General features: G+C 35.7%; 1 long non-coding RNA gene across 1 annotated transcript in view; it reads right to left on the bottom strand.

The window, feature by feature from the left end:
• Positions 1-22,337, bottom strand: part of LOC309591016 — a 47,374-nt gene that overhangs the window by 23,327 nt on the left and 1,710 nt on the right. The window contains exon 2 of the long non-coding RNA XR_014228252.1: positions 14,475-14,532. This is a non-coding gene — a long non-coding RNA (uncharacterized lncRNA). The remainder of the gene's footprint in view (positions 1-14,474; positions 14,533-22,337) is intronic.

Here is a 22,337-nt window from a genome sequence, read left to right as displayed (position 1 = left end):
TTCCTTAAAATAAAATTACAAGGTTAGTAGACATAAAACACACAGTCATGTCAGAATTTGTATGTTTAGTATTATATTCTTTTAAAAGGCCCACTTAAAATACAGTATTTCTTCATCACTGATGTTGGAAATGGTTCTTTATTGTGCTCTACCTCAGACTTCTTAAACTCCTGTTTGTAACTTCTGTGTGAGTACAAGCTTGGTTAAAAGACACCACGCAGAGAACGTAAGAGCATGCAAGTTTAGGGATAAGTTCATATAGAAGAAATGAAAGTAGCAAGAATTAGAAAAAAACAGGAACTTCCAGTACTTTTGCCATTTGATCTTGCAATCTCACATAAAATTTGACCCTGGAAAAGTGAACATCAGTGCCAATTTCAAATAACCAAAAAGTAAAGTTCTCCCCTCTGATGCATGCTAACAGCTTCTGTTCTTAATTTACTCTTATTTGTGAATACTGACTTTGTAAGCATGTTTTCTGATATATTCCACTGAATATACTAGTTTCAGTACTACTGAAAGCTATTTTGTACATGGTATGCTAGTGCTGCTTCTTGATCTGACTTGCTTACCTGTCTTCTCAGGCTATACTGGAAGATATTTTGTCTCCTATAGCTAACTATGGCAGTGATTTCATGATGTTAGTAACAGTGGGAGTACTGATGTTCATGTTTACATCAAGAAAGCGGCAAAATTCAGTGTAATTCTGATTCTCCAGGACATTACTCTCATTATTGCTATGACTATTGGATCTGGTAGAAATACTGTGTTAAAAGACCTCCAGTATAGGTATCATCCTAGCAATTCAGCTTGAGTGCTTGATCTTTTTGTTAAAAACATCAATTGCTGTTAGAGTTAAGGGATAGCTCATAGATCACTGTGGCAATGGGAGCTCTAATACTGTCTGGCTACTGTTTCTGAGCAGATATAGAGAATGGGATTAAAAATACAAGAAAATTTACATGAGTGTTCATTGCTGTTATTACTGCATCTGTAATGAGGAATTTGAACAAAAGTTCAGTAAGACACAGCCCCTGAAATCATTTTAGTCTATCCCAAATGCAAGACTTCCAATGGATAATAATTTATATAATGTTACAATTGTCAGGGGCCTGAACACATTAATAGGCCTTAACGGCCCTGACCAGCCTCACCTGGGACCCTCACCCACACACCCCTGTCCATGAGTTCAGGGGCAATTAAGTTCTAATTAAGTCCAACCTGGGTGCTTCAGTCCTTGCCTGTGCCCCATTGGACCTGACTTCCTGGCCTGGTTTCTGCCTGACCCCATGACCATGGACCTGCCCAGTCATCACAGGACTCTGACCCTCAGCGGGTCTGGTTATGACCTGTGGATTGACTTTCCAGTGTGACTGTCGACCTGCCTCAGCACCACAAACTTGCCTGATGATGTTGAACCTGGTTGCCATTTCCATGCCCACCTGGCTCCCAGCCAGCCCTCAGCAATCTTCTTGTATATCCAGCCTGTACTCTGAACTGAATAGATCAGTCTTCATGGAGTATTTGCTGTAGACAGGCAGTGGCTTCTCCATTTATAACTATTTCTTCTCTTCACGTGGTTTTATGGAAATACTTTGCTTAAAAAGCCTTAAAGTTACATTTTAGTTGTAATTCACTAATAAAGGATGAGGTGCATGGAGTGAACAAAGATGTTTGCTGGACAGTTACTCAATAAAAAATAAAGCACTTTTTTTTCTGTGTTTACAGAGTGATATGAAATGACACCATCATTTCACAGGTCTCCGTACCTAATAGGAGTAGCAGCTGGAAATGTATGAGTATGCTTCTTGAAGTTTGTAGCAATGTAAAATCAGAGACAAATCTTGTCCTCACTTTATTGCATACTGTAAGCAGAAGTTGGAAGGGCCTTGCAAAACAAAACTGCAGCAACTTTCAAAATGCTGCAGTAGGCGCCTTCCTAGCTCTTTTGTCTGTACTGACAGTAATAGAGCTGGTGACTGAAAATAATGACCGCTGCCCAGCAAAGAAGGCACCGTTATAATTTGGATGAACTGTTCTCCTCTACCAGGCAGTGGGACCCTGACAATGGCACTGCAAAAACTTGGGAAGAACTTGCCTATCCACGAGACTGTAAGTGCATAACCAAAAGCAGTATTTGGCTCAAAGAATTTGCATACAGACCTAAGCACTGCTTTATCCTTTCAGATAAATGAGAGAAAGTTCACAGGCAATACAGGCAGTCAGCCATTCCCACACCAACAGTGGTTCAAATCCCTCACAGTAGTGTTACTCCACTATGAAAAAAGATATCTTTAAGTAAGAGTTGCTTCCACAGTTTTTAGTGGACTTCAGAGACAGTGGAGTTCAATGTTATTTCAATCTCTGACTGTATCTGTACTGTTTGTACCTGCTTTTTCTATAAAGTCAAATATTCTGGCACAGAATTACATACAGTGCACATTTTGATTTCTTCCTTCGTAAGTCTACACCAGTTATCAGGGAGTTTTGCATACTCTGTTTGAGCCTCTCTGGAATTTTCAATTGTTACTCAGGTACTAATGCAGAAATTACTATAGGAACCTCTATCTGGGAATCTACACATGGTTTGAGCTGTTCACAGCAATGCCCAGGTCTCCTTCCCAAGTTAAGAAGTGATTACAAGCCTGTGAAGAGTTGAGACAACATTTTCCCTAGAAATTGCATTATTTTGCACTTAGTAACATTAAGCTTTCCAAGCCACTGAGTTACATGTGCTCCATTCACTAAATAACATTTCTTTCTTATTCCAACCTCCATTATCCAACTCTTCTAAGGACACGTTATTCTTAACTCTGTACGCTCTGAATCTCTGCTCTAGCAAACGAAATCTTTGTATCTCTGAGTACGTTTTCTCAGTTTTATAACCCTGGTAATCATTCTCTCATTTTGGTGAGGGCAAGTCAGTTTAGTATGAATAAGACAGTTCCTCCTAATGCCTTAAAGGACTAATTCACTCTGAAGTATGCCCTTGTGGAATGTAATAACTGGATACAAAGACATTTTGTATATCAGTCCAATATGTACAAATTCAGATTATATTACAAACCACACTTTTAGTTTTATTATGTTGTCAACATGTTTATATGATAGTTATTTGTATTATACTTAGTCTTCCTTTGCCTATCTCTAAACATTTAAAATACCCCTAATCAAATTACTAGTAATATTTTTGAATATGTAGGACTGTAATAATAAAGAATACCTTGGGGTTTTGATTTAATATATTGAATTTTCAATTAAAAATATTTTTTGTGGCTTTAGAGTCAGTCTGTATGTAAAATACATAAAATCCATCCCACCAGCTACATCCAACAATTTTTGGTTACTTTAAATCTATAATTTGAGGTCTGACCCATTTTGAGAGAAGACAGCTTGTGTAGCCTCTATGCAAAACACTAGAAAAAGCAGAAACTTCAATTTGCTCTCTTTATCGATTTGCTTATTCAGAAAGAAGCTTTGAAATAAAAGGCTTTGAAAGGCTGGCAAGCTTGCTGAACAATGAGTTGTTATTCTTTGAAGGCATATTATCTTAAAAATTACAAGAAAACCTGAGTGTTTCTAATGAGTAGAACTCTTATTTTTGAGAGAAAATAAATGGAAGAGTTTGAGAGGATATTTTTTGTTGGGCTTTTTTTCCTCTTAGGGCTGCCTGTTGCTCTTACGTGGAAATTTCCTGCTGATTTGACTTTTTATTCTGCTGTAAGACTGATGCCAAGATTTACATGATTGCGGTGGATAGGAACTGGATTTAGCATAAGGAAGATAACTGCTTTTCCCCTAGGGAGAGACAGAAAAGGGAAAGACAGAGTGGGGCCCATAGACAATATTATCTGAAGCTATATTCTTGGTCAATTATTTTATTCAGCCTCTATTTTAGATTATACTGCAACTAATAAAAGGCAGGAAAGCTACTGGCCTTCAGCCAGGAACACAGATAAGCGAAGAAACTATTTGTGTTTTAATGCAAATGTCCAACGATAATGGAAGCAATGTACTGTTTTTATATATTGCTGATCATAGTGCATCTTGTAACATACGTGTAATTAAGAAAAACTGTCATTAGAATTTGCCAGGTAGAGATTTGCCTTATATGCAAGGTCCTTCAGCAGAGAAAAGACGGTGATTGTAAAACTGTGCATCATTCCAGTTATTTTAGCAATTCATTGGCTGTATAGTCTTTTGCACATTCTTTAATTTTGGATTACATGCTCTGAACATTAAAACAGGGTTTAAGATTTTTGCTTATAAGGCAGACTTATGCAACATTAAATCATTTACAGCCAGTTGTCAGACTGTTGTCTTTTGTTAACCTACAGGACTTATGGAAAATGCAATGTTTTGAGATACTGAAATATGTTTCTATCACAATGCAGGGAACTTCACAAGCAAAGCAAGACTCCACAGTAAGCAGACAATAAATACTGAGGGCAGAAGGCAGTTTGAGGGAGTTTAACACTGAGAGCATATAGGTTTGTAAATGTAATTATTAACTGATCATTTAAAAAAATTTTAGTAATTTTTCTCATTAAATCATATACAGTGAATAAATAAAATTAAATCCCATAATTAGTCAGTAATTAAACAAACCAGAAATAAATATTATCTGCTTGGTCTAAAAGTTTAAATCCAGTAATTGGAAGACAGTATCATATTACTGAGGTAAATATTCTGGAGTTCCTGAACTACATGTATATAACAGAAAAATGGCTAAGTATTCCCATCATTCCCTTTTCCTTCAGTTAGTTGCATGGACAACAGTTTATCCTGATTAAAATCAAATCATCTAACTAGAATGACTGATTTTATGTTTTTGCATCTTGTTGATTGCAAAGTTATGATTATCTCATGAAATTTAGTTATTAAGGATAACTGATCCTTTAATTAAGTTGTGCCTGTTGCAGTACTGTTTTTTCTGCTAGAAAATAGCATATTTGAGATACTCAGTTATCACCTGCAAAATTTTCAAATGGCATTTCTTGGAAAAAAGTGTTATTTTAGGGCTACTGATAATAATTGCTTGGTATTTTTGCATATGCTAAAGATTACCTTTAGTATCAGTGTTTCTTGAATAGAAATTTTAGCAAAGCGTTGAATTTGGGGTATATAGACAAGCTACCTGGAGCTTAGAAGTTTATCATCTGAGCAATTGGTACTATCCAAAGTCTTAGTGAACCCTCCATTCTACTGAGACTCCCTTGAACACAGAATTATTTTGAAGAGAAACCTAATAACCTGATACATAGCTACAAAAATTACCATGTGGGTTATGGCAGACTCATTAGCATTGATATACCTTCCAGAACCACTTATTTTCTTTTCAAAACATGGTAAATTGAGAGTTGGTTTGGGGTTTTACATTTCCCCCCTCCCTTTTAGAATGGAGTGATGACATAGAGCTTCTCTGTTTCATAACCTCTTATTTATTTTTTACTACCTCCTGCTATGTAACATTTGACTTTAATTTCTCTTTCATGGGGAGGAGAGCACTATGGGGAACAACAGGTGCCTTATTTCTCCCCTCTGTTTTCCATGGTTGGCTAATGAAATTTCTAACAGTGAAACTCAGGGCAAGAGGTCTTACTAGGAAGTTCAGAGAGGGTGAAGTCCAGCCCCTGTGAACTATCCTGGTCTCCTACAAATCACAGGTTGTAGGCCTTTAATCAATGATTCCCATATCAGTTCACAAATTGTGCCTCAGGTACACAGAAAAAAAAATGGCAGTTAAAGAATTCAGATGATAGAATATTCCTCCTACCGTAAATACATTGTTCCAAATTGTAATTAATCAAATTTTTTTGAAGTGGCTAATTAATACTTTTAATTTATCTACCTTCAACTTTTGATCATTCGATTTTATGCTTTTATCTGGTAATTAAAGGATCCTCTACTATCAGCTGTTTTCCTTCTATATAGATATTTATAATTATGACCAAGACAACTCACTCTCTTTTCTATGAAGCTAAATGGGGAGTCTGCATATCAAAAAGGTAGACTGTAAGGAATAAAATGTTCATTCTTCTGTCCAAAATGAAAGAACCCACCTCACAAAATTGACTACACAGAGGAGGATCACTTCACACCCTTACACAGGGCTATAACCAAGCTAAAACCTTTAATAGCTCAAGCTTGGGCTTGTCACTGCTAGCTCAAGCTGACACCATATCCATTATGTTCCAACAGAGTCCAGCGGGCTCAGTGCAGAGGCAGAGCAAGTTCACATTTATTCCTGCAAAATACAATATAAAACTGTCCTATATATAACAAAGGTGGCTTTAGGACTTCTTTGAGATATATGTGCTCACATAAATTTTCACAATTTCAACTGAAAAACAAAGTCTTTTTTAGTTTCATAAAGATTTGGAATAAAACTGACTTTTGTAACAGGATAACAGGTCACCTTCTTTCCAGTAGTTCTTTTGGCCATTTCATTCATTTGTATGGTTCAGTGCAGGACTGGGACAAAACTACCAGCAGCTGACAGCACTTCTTTGCCTCAGTTCTTTTCTACACTTGCAGCACAAGTCAGGGAGGTGACGTTATGAAGATGAAAGACAATTCATCAGATTCATCAGAAAGACAAAACATCAGATCCTATTTCCACCCAACACAGAAACCTGTACAATGAGATTTTTTAAAAGCAACCAACCAGCCATGATTACAGTTAGCAATATAACCAGGAGAGCCTTTCTGAAAGGAAAGGAAGAAGTGCCAATGAAAAGGAAACAGCATATGTAACTATATATACACCACACCAGTGGAAAATAGCTAGAAACATAGTGCTTTCCTATAAAATACAAAAAAAATTGTCAAAACTCTTAAATATATGTGCAAACTGGATTTCAAGCAGAAAAACAGAAGTCTTGCTGGCAGCTTCCCAGCTTTCCAGACTGCTGCTGTTTTAGTAACTGAGTCCTATTGGGCTACTTTTGCAAAATTACAAGCACAGTGCTCCTATACTTAATAATAAAATATAAATAAATATATCCTGCAAGGATATTTTCAAGAATATTACTGTGTGTTGTTTCATACCAGGTAAAAAATACCTGGAAGGTAAACATGAGTTTGTAACAGTATATAACGCCTTCTTCCACTACCACCATCATCTATATCAATCATCTATACAATTGGAAATTTAGAGATGTCAAGTGATGCTATATCAATTAATTATGTAAATGTCACTGGTTAACCAGATCATTCCACATTAGGTTTAGGGCACTCAGTTTTGCTTTATATGACCAACATATCTTATCTCTGGCAAGAGACTCTTTGTTTTCACATAGTTTCATTTGACAACTCATCAAATGGCTCTTGATCGCTAGACTCTGTCTCATTTTCCTCTTTCTCTGCCTGGCTCTAGCAGTGGTCTACCAGCAGGTCTAGCTTCGTCCATTGCCAGGTTCAGCGGAGTATTCAAACCTGGATTGAGGAGCTAGTCCAGTTTCTAGTAGACATACAAAATGGGTAGCAGAGAGAAACCACTGCAGTCTGTGGTTCCATATACATTTCCTGACATATTTGATTTGGGTATACTTTCTTCTGTATTTGGAACACACAGATTTCTGCACCGCCAAACAAATACTCATGTGTCAGAGATGCTTGCAGTATGTTATTAATTTTTCATGCTCCTCAACTCAAAGGTACAAGCATGGATATTCTCACAAAACAAGCTTATCTGCTCATTGTGACTTAATGGATTTTTATCAAAAAGTTTTGCAATGAAAAAGACTCACAGCTGAGGTACCCATGCGAGATGCAACCTTATCTGTATACAGGCCGGTGGTCTCTGGATAATGCAGAATGACATGGAAGGACAATGAAGTGAAGAAAAGTAAACGGGTAGGCAACTTGTACAGCTGTTCTCCATTGCAGAGACTACTACTCTCTGAGATATATACTGCTTCGGAGTGCCATGACTGCTTTACAATTCCAGAGCAAACTGATGATCAATAGTTGTAGGAAAGTCTTACAGCATAACTTAAATGTACTATAGGACATTAGAGGAAACATACAGAGAGCAAGGCAGGTACTACTTTTTAGTCTGAGATTTGCAAGTATTAAGATTCTTCTTCAAGTGCAGTTTTAGTGAAACTCCAATTAGAAAAACTCTACCAACCTATTACAATAAACTCATCCTGTAATATGAAGTCCAGGAACCAAAAAAGACAGAAACAGAAGTTTTCTAGAACATGCCCGAGGGCGATAATTTCTGACACTGACTAACCTACCAAATTCTAGGGTATCTATAAAACTGTAACTTGACACAATTCAATAAAATTTAGCTTTTTATTTGGAAGTCAGATGGACTTTAGAATCATAGAATCATAGAATCATTTAGGTTGGAAAAGCCCTTTAAGATCATTAAGTCCAACTGCAATCCTAACACTGCCAAGTCCACCACTAAACCATGTCTACACATCTTTTAAACACCTTCAGGGATGGGGACTCAACCACTTCCGTGGGCAGCCTGTTCCAACGCTTGACATCCCTTTCGGTGAAGAAATATTTCCTAATATCCAACCTAAACCTCCCCTCGTGCAACTTGAGGCCGTTTCCTCTTGTCCTATCGCTTGTTACTTGGCAGAAGAGACCAATCCCCCACCTCGCTTCAACCTCTTTTCAGGTAGTTGTAGAGAGCAATAAGGTCTCCCCTCAGCCTCCTCTTCTCCAGGCTAAACAACCCCAGCTCCCTCAGCTGCTCCTCATAAGACTTGTGCTCTAGGCCCTTCACCAACTTCATTGCCCTCCTCTGGACACGCTCCAGCACCTCAATGTCCTTCTTGTAGGGAGGGGCCCAAAACTGAACACAGTGCTCGAGGTGCGGCCTCACCAGTGCCGATTACAGGGGCACTATCACCTCCCTGGTCCTGCTGGCCACACTATTCCTGATACAAGCCAGGATGCCATTGGCCTTCTTGGCCACCTGGGCACACTGCTGGCTCATGTTCAGGCGGCTGTCAACCAACACCCCCAGGTCCTCTTCCGCCAGGCAGCTCTCCAGCCACTCCTCCCCCAGCCTGTAGCATTGCATGGGGTTGTTGTCACCCAAGTACAGGACTACTTTACTTCCTCTGCATTTGAGGCTGTTCTATTCCTCTTCCTGGAAGCACAAAGTTTTTTCTTTAATGTGTATCCTCCTGAACAATAGATACTACAATGCCATACTACTAAGCTAAATAGCTTAGAAATGGCATAATTCTGCAGACTGAAGGTTTTTCTTAAAAGGAAATGCCTTGACTACTGAGTGTGTATGTGTGTGCATACATGCACTACAGTATATATACTGTAGAATCCAGTTTGCTACAGTTGTTCTTCCATCGACTTATGTGGAGATAGGAGTTCAAGCAGTGTTCTAGCCAACTGTCTTCTTAGACTTTCAGGTGTAATTACTAAAGCAGGGTCAGAATGCCATGCTCCACTACTGTCTTTACAACCATACAAGCTTAAAAAACAGACTTGGAGATGCCACTGTATGCTCTCTTAGCCCTGTCCACAGTTCTTGCTGACATTAGAAGTAATTTTATACAATTGCAGCACTGTGTAAGCAATGGACTATCAGAAGCTTGAATGGTTACATTCTGAGTTACACTGCAGCCACAGAATATAACTATTAGAGCTGTTACAAAGTGCTAGTTAACAAAAAAGTTACAGACATTCTGCCTAAAGGTATGTTTGGGTTTTTTTGCTTTTTGTTCTCAATTGTATTGAGAAGGACATCTTAAGATTGTTGGTCCAAAGACAACATAATTATTTAAGATTTTTTTTTTGCTTACTGCCAAAGTTATGAAATAAATGATATAAATTGGATTTCAGCATGCATTTTAATCTGAAACAGGTTTTTTGATACATTGAAGTGCAGATGCATTTTTCCTCTGAAATCAAGGCATAGAGGAGTTCAATGAATACTGTCCATATTTCAGAGACTTATAAATCCAGTATGTCTATTGCTCACGTAATAAGATTTTTTTCCCAACTATTCACCTTAAGCTTGACTTAGAAACTGAACATTAAACACATTTTTTTCATATGAATTAACTAGCAGGGTAGCTTTACGTGCCATCATTTTGTTTGCACTGATGGAACTGACTGTTCTTCTAAATGGAAGGCCGTAATTCATTTTTGATGCCTTAAAAGTATAATAAAATCCAACTAATGCTCATTCAATGATGTATCTATACTGGAAAATTACTGCATAATGAGATATGGTAAAAGCCAAATGCCCAAGTGCTACTCTACACAACCACCCTTCATGTGTTTTTAGTGTATATTTAAGCATGGGTTAGCTTCTGCCCGTTTGAGAGGACTCATCCTTGTATTCCATTTGTACTAAAAGTAAAAAAGCGAGCCAGAACGTATAAACATTTGCCATGATTTAAGTGTTGCTTACCAATAGACTTATCATCAGTTGCCTAAGCAGTTGTCTAAGCTGTTGGGATCCAGTTTTTCCAGGTCTTTGGAGCTGTTCCCTTAAAACTGTCTTGGTCCATGATGCTTACCAAAACTTGACGGTGCTTCAGTCACTGATACACTGAAATCACCATCTATCGTACTAGGCAATATTGTCTTGGATTTTTTAATATGAAACCGTCTACCTCTGTCCAACCTATTTTATACTCGGATTATAGGACCCATCAGTGAAGAACCATCTTTTTTCTTTTTATTTGTATAGCCCATTGTACAGCAAATTCCTTGTTCCTGACTAAGGCCCCTATTTATATCAGTAATGCAAACAAAATAATAAGAAAGCTTTTCACTGAGTACAGTAGATAAGGTCCGAAGTATTGACTTCAACTGAGTTCTATGACTGAAGGTCTATGAAGGGGATCTGGCCTACATTTCTACAGTAAAAGTGTCTGTATATCACCCCAAAGATGAAATTATGAATACTTCTGCTTGAAATAAACACACTTCCTGTCTGAGATTTTTCATTAACATTCCACAAGTCAATATGTTGTTTATTACAGTGTTATCACACACATGCAGCCATTTGTCATAGAATAAACAAAATGAAAAATCTTTTGTGTTTCACTGGGTCAAAAAGCACTGGCAAAGATGTGCTACAATTCATTACTATATTACTGGATATCTAGCTTTCATAAACATGAAGCTTCCTTTCTGGATATATAATCAAATCACATCAAATTTGATGTCAGAGAGCTTATCTAATTAGTTTTCATTGACTTGAATATATGTTTATGTTTCTTAGCTGCTGTTGTAAGTTTTACAACTGTTTTTCATTAAAAGCTGGCAAAAATATTTAACCATATCTTAACTGCACAATTCTGGTTGCTGCAATATTCTGCTAAAACATCTTGATTCTTCAGAACAGGTTTGTGTATGATAAGCCCTAATCCACTATCTTTTTGCAGCTGGACACAGGATTGAAAAAAAAATCAAGTTACGAAGGCTCACAGAATTAACAGAATAGTCCTAATTGTGTGCATTCATGTTCTCTCTGGGTTCGTTCAATGAAACAATGGTGGAAGTTGATGAAACTAACATATTCTATCTTACAGTATGGATAAGATAAGCACATGGACAGAAGAACTTCCATGACCTCCAGCCTCTTGTTTCTGACTCATAACTTCCTCCTCCATTATGGTAATGTAAGTGTCAGCAGGGTTACATGGTGAACTGTATTAGAATACTGATCCAGTTCTTCACACAATCACAAAACCAACAAGCCCAATTAAGAGAGGAATATGGGTGAGAATGGGTGTCCACAGTGAGACCTACTTTAGCCAGGAGAGTCAATGAAAGAAATGTTTATGTAAACCATATCCTAAGTTAAAATGACATATCTTAAAGTAACTTGGGGGATTCTGTAAAAGGGATCTGCACTTGTTCAATTAAAACTGAATTAAGTTTTAATTAGAAATTTATTGAGTTAAAAATACTTTTTAATGCAAACTAGGCTTACAAATAAAAGATAATGAAATTATAACTTGGATAAAGTTGCACTTTTTACATTCGCAAAGTTAGTAAGGGAACAGCGTTTAAGAGAGAACAGCAACACTGTTTCTAAAATAAAAAAAAAAATGTATATCACAGGTTTCCTGATCGTATGAGAAGTATAACACACTATAGTAAGCCTGCCATCTGAATGTGTGGCAGGAGAAATACAAAACACAAAGTTAAAAAAAATCCAGTAAAACTGTAGAGTCTTTTGTAGTGTTGATTCTACAGATCACATTACCTCTCGAGTCCAGAGACAGAATCTCATAACGTGATTCCTTTCCAAGCAAAACTGGTATCCAAGTAAAAGACAGTTGTGCTGTTTGACCACAGTTTTCAAGGGGACTGTTGACCTTGCATGTGTCCATTTATGTGTGTCTACTTGAGATGTGTTAGGACTTTTTTTTAGAACTACTGAACATCCATAATTGACTATTGAAGTCATTATAGTTCTTGGTGTTCATTTTAGCTACAAAATTAAACCCCAAAATAATACCCCTTGGTCACCAAAAATCAGTGTCACTTTGAGAGAAATAATAATTTCATTATTTTATACTCACTTATTTATCTCCTATCTCTTTGACAACTGTTAAAATATATACGTTTTAAATTACTACACTCAAGGCTTCAAGTACAAAAGCTTTTTTGTGGCAGGCATTTTACACGTTATTAACATCATCTCTGACTCACATAGTTAATAATCTTATTATGAGTATCCAATTTGTCATTACCTTGTTCAGCAGTTCCTTCTATTTTCTATACCATATTAACAAAGGTATATAAAAATCTTTTCTCTCTTCAACTCATTATCCATGGATAATTTCTTTGCTCTGGAGTGACCACTCCAGAGGTGTTCTGGAAGCTGTTTGAGACATATACAATATATGTAGGATGTTCCTGCATCAATATATTCTAAGCACGATCATTTTGGCAGGTCCTTCGGTACAAAATCAGTTCTGATTTATACCTAACATCTTTATTATGTGGCCTCAGAAATTTCTTCCTCCACACTTCCCCAGTCTCCTGACACGTCGTTTCACAGATCTGGTTGTCCTTCTGTTATTTTCTTTGGATAGTCTCTTTCCACTTCAAGCTCAATATGAAGTATTTCTCCTTAAATGCTTATCCTTTCTCTTTTACTGTTGTTACTGTTACTATTGCAAGCTTGCACATTTGGTAGCATTTTAGAACCTTCTATTTACCTTTCAAGCCATTTCAGAATATCACAATATTTTTGTTTTTATTTTAGAGCATTTAGAAAATCAGAACTTCTTTCTTGCATTTAAATGCAAAGCAATAGCAAAGAGAGCCTAGCTGTGCTTCCAAAAACTCAGAACACCAAGGTCTGATTAGTATTCTGAAATAAGTCCTTTAAAAAGGGAAATCTGGGGAACAGGTACTTTTGTGCACTACAGTACAGTGCAGAGATCTTTGGCGTACTGATGACAGAATCTGTAGATTCCCTCTTGGCTCTCTAGGGAGTCCTACGAATTTCAGATGCAGTAGTCCATGGTTCAATTTCTTGCTGGAATGGGTTCTTCACAAGTAGGAATAATCCTTCATTTGATGTTTACTCACTTGGATACATTTCTGTATTCCATACTGGCCATATCAGGCTTTGCAATGCTTATTTATTCTTGCCAGAATGCACTCCTGCATTAGCTGACTTTATTACACTTACATGGTTGAAATGGCACTTTTATTCTATGACCTTCTTTTCATTAGCTTAAAATAACTTTTCAAAACAATTACCTCTAGGCCAATACTTCTCATGCTTGTTCTCAGACTAACAGTCACATTGTTACCATTTTTAGTTTGAAGAGAATGTATTCAGTAGTTTTCGAGGATCAGGCTTTCAAATGTATAGAGTCACAGTTGTTTGTATTAAATATTTACCAATTACAATAGTTCCCTATTTCCATTCAAATTTGTTATTTTTCCCCTCCTAATTATAAATAAGTAACATATAATAATTCCTTAAACACCACTTTCAAAATTCTTTTGTTTTGAAATTCCTCCTCAAGTTTGTCTCCTCTCTGGTTCTGTAAAAGTTATAAGCTATTTAGAGCATCTTTTGACTTGACTCACTATCTGAACTTATTAAATAAAACTAATAATAACCTCAATATCTTCATTATATGAATTATTAATATGCGTACTATATGCATGTATTGATATATTACCTACATTACATAATTGTAATTTATATAATCATAAATATATTATAATATCTCAATTAAAATTTATCTTAATTACATAAAATAGATGTTAACATTGTAATTTTAAATCTATAAAAGCTACATAACTAGCTAAGATTTCAAAAGAATATGCTGTTCTCCAGCTAAATAGAGCACAGTGTAGCATAATATATAACATGACATTGTATGATCTCATGGTCAATATAACATTTAACAGTTAATGCAGTTTAAGGAAACAGATTATTGAGCTTGAAAGTCAGCAGATGAAGATGGGAGAAATGGAAAAATTAGCTTTATGCAAACCTTATGCTGTACCACTTGCCAGCTTGTGTCATGTATTCTTCGGCCATCACTGAATCTCCTGCAAACAATGGAAGATTCAAAATAAACCCAAATCAGAATAAGCCACAGTTTTTACAGTAAAAATTGCTTAGTCTTCCTTAATAATTATATTTTGGGTTATCCACTATTACTGAACTGACAAATTTAGTATTGGTTAAGAAACTTCTAAAAGCATCTCCAACATTTTCTCAGCAGACACTGAATCAGAATTTTCAATTGCTACAGTACCATATAAAAAGTCTATTTAAAATGTATTTCAGTCCAATGCCTGACATAGCAATTTCTCATCTCTCAGCTCCCTAGTACCAGCACTATTCTTCACAGTGCAGAAACAATTCAAATAAATACACAGTCACATCAGCGTTCTGTTGAGTCCTACATGTTTCAGCAAATAATACAAAGTGATTTGACAATCCCAGATACAGCTTAATCCTTTTGGATAAATAAAAAGCCAGTAAATTAAAGCATTTCCTTTCATTTTACACAATATTATGGAATTTATTTTAATAAAATGAACTCCAATATCTAATTCATTGGTTTCCAACAGTAGTTTAGAGACAGATTTTCAAAGGCATGAAAGCCTATTAAGAACACATCTAATTGATTTTCAGAAAGAGTTGAGGACTTGATCCTGCATTCCCTGCAGTCGGCAGTGAAATTTCCATCGATTTAAATACGAACAGGTTCATACCTGCAGAGACTAGCTGCTATTTATGCCTTTCACATTATCCCTTCCATAGCTAGAGATCTTTTCCTTTTTTTTTTTTGCACAAATAATCCACACACCTGATGTGAAGTGAAAACGCTAAGAGAATATATTCACGTCAAAACAAAAGAGGAAAAAAATGCTCATTTTGTACATACACTCGGTATAATTTACCTTGTATTATAAAAAAATAACAAGCCACATTTGCAAAGAAAGGTAATGAAAGTTTTAACACCGAAGATGAGTGAACATATTGGAACTGCCATTCAGTTTTATGGTGCCTCTGTTCACTGAAGCCAATGGGAAAATTTATGAGTAAAACAACTAAAACGTTGAATACATGGTTTAGTTTCTAGGTATTTTTAAGTAAATAAGTTTACTCAAACAAGTTTGGGTATACATAGAACTATTGCTTTACTGCTGCAAAAGTGAGGAAAATGTTATCAAACATTCAGTTTTATCAAATGATCAAATACATTATCAATAAATGAAACACTGCGCTCTTATTCTGTTTTATTTAGTAAAGAAAAGCAACTGAATATTTAAAATGGATTACTATCTAGGGAATAACTGGCTTTTAAGAGAACTGTCACACTGATACATGCAAAGATCAAAAAGTGGCAGTAGTGTTAGCATTCCAAATGCATCTAGATGAAACAAGAGGATAATTAGGTGTAAAAAATTCAGTCTTATGTTCAACACAGTAAAGGATCAATTTCATCTAAAGGCAAGTGGAGTGTACACCCTATCATCTGATCCAAAGTAGTGACCTTCTTGATTCAAATGCAAAATGCCTATTCCTATTGCAGATGGAATTTACCAGGACAAAATGTTCAATAGAAAGATTACATTTCCAGTGGGGCAGAAAGGTATTTGTCAGTGTCTCATTACAGCTTTGATACAAACATCTTGGATTTCAATTAGCTTTGAGGTAGAAAGGCAATAATCCAGCATTGAGACTACAGACAGATCTTTGTTTCTTACACCACTACATGTGGATTTTTGTTTCATTTGCAATAAGATATTGTAAGATTTTCAAAAGAAAAGAAATAGAGGGAAGTAACATTCCAGTCATTTTAATGTCAGAGATACCACTTAGTGATGTCTGTCTGATAACTTTGCACTAGGAGGCGAGGGTGACATCATTTACATTTTTTTCCAGCATAAATGAAAAGTGCAGAATTCCTTGAACCGTAAGTGTCCCATCAGTTCTACTCTCAACTGTCCCACCTCCTATTATTAACATACCATAGCCACTCCGGTGCTTTTGATCCTTTTCTAAGAAAAGTAATTTGCCTTCTCAATGGAAATAAATATGAAATTTGCTTTAGTACACTTCAGGAGTTCAAACAATGGCCCATAAAAATTTCTACCCTATAGAGGTCATCTTTTAATTTTACAAATTCAGAATTTGCAGTCATTTAAAATGTTTTCTTCTAAATATTATTTGATATTTAAGAAAACTAGTATGTTCTTCTGAGTTGATCATGGAACTAGGAGTTGGAAGGGCAATTTTTAACTGTCACTTGAATATCTGTGACTCTGATTTTGAGTTAACTCCCGTAAAACTCTGGATAATATTTGTCACCCTTACTTTATACCTGTGTCATGAGGGTAACTGTCAGTTTATGAAGTGTGGCAAGAGGAAAAGCTCAGAAATCATGCAGGTATGATTCAGTTGTTGATTTCTTTGTTAGTAAAGAAGTTATGATCTATGCCATGCAGATAAGTTTTTAATAACACTCAGCATTATACATGGTGCCTTCCATTCAAAAAGCTTCCTTTCCAATATCAATTCACATAGCTTTAGCTGTAAGAAATACTGTTATTGAAATAAATATGGTTAATTTGACACATTAAGAAACTGAGACTAAGAGAAAATAAAGAAAGATATGTCTGTAACCTAGGAACCAGTGGCAAAAACTACTCGTGGCAAAACACCACTTTTCCTCCTTTGATATCAAGGTGAGAGAGACATGACTTAAGTCACTTGCCCCCACAATTCCAGAGCAAGGACAAGAGCTGGGCAAATGGTCCGTTTTAAGATTAATTGTTCTATGTACTAGCTACAAGCTTCTTTCTCTCAGAGAAAGAAATTCTACAAAATGCTTGATTTACCAGTAAAACATAAAAATGATAAACATAAAATTGTAAGATCTAATGGATCTGTATTTTTTATTTCATCTTGAACTCTAACTGGCTTTTGTAAATACATCACAACAGTTGGTCAGTAACTGTCTGTGGACATATACAATGAATTAAGCAAGCATCTGTAATGGATTTTTTCCTCACTCCTGAACTTCAGCCACCTTTAGGGTAATGAATAACGAGAAAAGATATAATACTTTATAACTATAGTGAAATGAAAAATAATTTTCCTGATTAATGAGAGTATTGCTTAAATATCACATACTTCCACTGACTTTAAAAACAGCTGTAAGTACATTTTGCTCCTACATACTTATCTGCAAATACGTATTGGATTTTGCTAGCATTACTAGCACACACAACACTAGCAAAAATAATGTTGTTTAATTTTTGTCATATCGCCATAAAAAATTAAATTTAACAGGTTAGACTGCTTTGTATACATAATGCAGAACAAAAACTGCCAAATCATACATGTACATTTTTTTTCAAGAACATCTGAACATATTCTACTTCCTGCAAAATAAATGGACTTCCCCAGCTATAAACATATATTTAATATCTTATTATAATGAAATGCCATTTAAATTTTATAAAAATATTTTCCTGCAAGTATAATGTAGTTGAAGAATTGATTTTTTTCAAATTGTTTAGGTTTTGCAGAGAAGTGGAGTTTGACTATAAGCTACTAAGGCTGCATAAGATTCCAGATTGCTGTTTCACAAGAAAGTGTTGCATGAGAATTAAATCAGGGGTTTTTTCTTCCTGTACTCACAGCACCATAGGAACACAGACTTGGAAAGGACATCCAGAGACCTAGTCCAACCTACTTTAGCAGAATCAGTGTACTTTAACATACAATAGCTGTCTAATCTCCTGTTTAAAATATCCAGATAGAAGAGATTCCGGTAACAAATTTAACAAAACAAAACAAAACCACAAACTGCTTTCTCTGAGCCAAACAGGCTCATATCTTATAAAACTTTTTCTGATAAAAATTACAGATTTGACTCCACAGAAAACTGAACAAAGAGCCATCAAGACCTGTGATGATGACGCCTATGGTTAAAAGCATTTATTGGATAAAAATTTGCCAGTGGTAGAGTATCCACTTACCCACGTACATAGCAGCAAAATATACCTTATTTGCAGGAAATTGTATACTTCTCTCAGCCTTTAAAAAACTGAAATCAGCAGTTGTTTAAATTTCTAACATTATATAATGTGTGTATTTCATTGTCTTACAGTTTTCTTGAGCCTTAAAATCATGTGTCATGGGAAAGATGTACATTTGCTTAAATCTATACAAGTTCACACATATATATTCCATTTACGAGCCTCACAGAAGGCCTTTTGCAGTTTTTTCTCTTTTTCTGTCTTAATACAGATGCACTAATGTAATCAAGGGCATTGAATGATGTACCATTCAAACCTAAACAGATTACTTCTGTTCAAAATGTTTTTTTAAAAAAAAAACTACTTGCACAGATCAAACTATTTCACAAGAAAACATAATCCAAAACACTTGCCAACAGATTAAATAACAGGATATTAATGTGGTCAAATTTTGTTCAAGCAAAGTAGAAAGATCAAATTTATCCTGATTTAAAAAAAAAACCAAAACCACAACAGGTTAAGACAATATGATGTGTTTGTCTAGAAAACCAATCTATAAATAAAACAAAGGAAATCCTGTTTGTTTGGAGTATATAAAATTAAACTAACGTTAGCCCTAAACTAGAAAGTAGGTGTGTTTAGCTATCCAAATCATGTTTACTGACATTATATGTGGTTTGAATTTAAAACTTTTTTCTATTATTTTTTTCATAGGAATGCACACAAATTTTGTAGATTCTCAGTGACTGATTTTAACGTTTTTGAAATGCAACAAAAATCTGAATCAAATTCAAATACAGTTTAGCTGCAACAGTCTTCATTGACAGCCAATCAGATTTTCAAAATAGAAGTTTTCTTGCATAAAAACTGTTGCAAGATCCACAGGAAATCCCCTCACAAACATTCCAAATGATATAAGGGTTAAACACCACTGTTAGCACATTACTTCTGTGAACAAGGATGATGAAGGTCTATCATACTCTGGTAAATATTCAGCTAGAGAAGGGCTACTTCCAGTTTGGACCAAGTCTCTATAGATTTGTTTGGGACATGGAACACATACCTGTTATCTTGTCCCTTCTCCTTGAATTTGCTCTGCCACTTGTGATATGTTCCAGCAGGGTGCTTACTATAAAGCAGATGGCTGCAGTAATTGTTACAGGAGATTTACTATACCATCTCCTTTCTGCTCAGGTGTTTTATAAATACAGCCTAGGAGCTTGGGTTCTGCTAGTAATAAATACATTTCCAACTATCTACTGCCTTGCAACTTATGTTAAAAGTAAACATTTATTTAAGTTAAAAAGTAGGAGATATTCTGGTAAAGTTTTTATATTAGAAATTGCTGTTTATGTGTTTGCTCTATAGTTTAATTCCATGTAATTTTTCAGATCTTCTTCCAACACATTAGCAAGTTTCTTATTCAAGACCCCAAAAAGGAACAAACTCGGTCTTTACTTACATTGCTGTTAGCAGTAAAATGACTCCATGTCACCAGTCTTTACTGAATAGAACTGACCGATACTGTTAGCGACTCAACTAATTCTCAAAAGAATGTGACAACATGAGAAGTTAACTGTTACAGTTAACAGTTACAGAAGAATAAATATTACTTTGTGGTAAGAATATAAGATCGGAACCTAGGAATCCTAAATTCTGATCCCTGTGGTCTTGTCACTTAGTCTTTTTAACTCTCCTATTTCATTTTTAAGTAATTATGAAGTACTTGATATGGGTAATTATTTAGCATTTCTAGAGTGAGATAATTTCACGTCACTGGATGAAAAGTGTGTTCATTTCTAGTAAAACTTAGTATTTTAGTGTGCCTTTGTTCATATTAATTCTAGTCTAAAATATACTTTAAGATTATATAAGATACAACTTTTGATTACATACAGAAAAATAACTGAATTCTTAATGAAAACTTAAGGAACTCTGCTATCATCTTAACAAATATTCAAACATATTCTTCCTTTGATGAACGCACAAAACTTCCACAAAGGTTAATGGGAGACAGGTGCATAAACTGAGGGTTAGAATATAGCCTGGCATACAACATATTTGAAAATAGTTCCTTTTGGCTGATCTCTTGGCAGTTTTCATACTCTCTTAAAACCATTAGAACTAGTGCAGGTTTTGGTACATTACAGGATCCCTTAAGAAGCTCCCATTATCTCCTCTCTTCTTAACCACATAATAGAAAAAAAAAAAAGAGAGTACCATACACAGAACACACCAAGGAAGGAGAACTTGCGTTGAAATTTTTCAACTGGTAAACCTATTTTCTATAATGCTTAGTAGTGAATCATTCTTAAGTGCTGGACCATTCACTAGTGTATGTGTTTAGTGCCAAAGGTTACCAGATTGCAAAAGCGTTCTCATCTCAGAAAGGACCCATCATTCACCATCACCTTATTTTGACACAACAGAAAAAAAAATATGTCCATCTAGCAGGAACAGGAAAGAGGAGAGAAGGACAGAGAGAAACCTATATTAGCAGTGCAGCAAATTTTCTAAGGGAAAAGCACAGACTATTAAATGATACTAGAAAAGTTGTATCTTTATATTATGGGATGAGATCTTCCTGATTATTTCAATTCCAGTAAGTCTGTAGGATGGACTTTTAATTTTCCTGAAATATGAGAAAACAAGAAAATTAAAATGGAGCCTTAACGGGGAAAGGTAGGCCAGCTGCCTTTTCCCAGTCTCTCATATTGCTAGAGAGGACAGCGCAGCCGCGGCAGTTACTTGAGGAGGGAACTACCCTCTCCAGCATAGATCTTGAGCTCGTGCTCCAGAGCAAATCACTGTTCTCCAGCAGCACAATGAGGTGACTAAGCAAGGTGAGGGCCCACTTGCCTTTGCTATCTATGCTTCTGATTCAGGCAGCACGAAAGTCTAATGTTCTCCAAAATACAAAAGTACAGGCTCTTCTGAATCGAATGATATCTTCTTTTGTTTAGTCTGGATTCCTGCCCATCTGCAGCAGAGACCCGATTTATCTTTATCAGTCCTTTACATGTCTCAAAATAACTTCTCGGTAATACACCAATTCTGTTTATGTGGGTACATAATCACTGTTAAAGCTGGTGTTCACATCTTAATCAAGCCATGTTCATCTTAGACCCAATGCATAGGATGGGTGCATAAAATCCCCTACAAGCTGTTTTCCTGGTCCTAGATACAGAAAGGATCCATCTCGCAGTATAACTTCTCCACATTCTTAGAGACCATTATAAAATTGGGGTTCGCTATACCAAGAGATACTGTCACCAGGAAGCTGAGGCTAGAAGAAAACACTCGTAAACATCTACAACCAGTATGCTTTCTCAAACCTGTCCTCTCACCATATACCTCATGAGCCTTCCAGCTGATGAAAAATGTATCAGATCATTTAAACTGCTGTTACTTGCGAGATCAATGACGGCTAAAAAATCACAAATATATTTGTATAGAGTTAGCATTCTGTCAGTGTTTGTGTCACTGCTAAAAACTGACCCAGATAGAGCTATTTGAAAACTACAGCTACCATTTACAAAGAAAAAGGGGGGGGTGTCAGTGCTGCAAAAATTAGCTATTGTAGTTACTGTGTTCTAAAATGAAAGACTAATGTAAAAAATAATAACATGACCTTCCGCAGGTATATGTAGGTTCAGGACCAAGAAATACACTTTGGTATTGAAGATCAATTACCAAAAATCAATTGGCTAAATTCATTACAAATGTGAAATATCTGGCTCCTGCAGTCATAATTTTAAATGTAAACTTGAAAAATATTACTGGAAAACTTCAAATACAAAATTAATATTTTATGGCCAAACAAGAAGCATATGTAAAATACAGAAATAAAACAC

This window comes from Platalea leucorodia (assembly GCF_965183815.1).
Source record: "Platalea leucorodia genome assembly, chromosome: 5".
NCBI classification, from domain to species: Eukaryota; Metazoa; Chordata; class Aves; order Pelecaniformes; family Threskiornithidae; genus Platalea; species Platalea leucorodia.
This window is presented reverse-complemented; position numbering and strand designations above follow the sequence as displayed.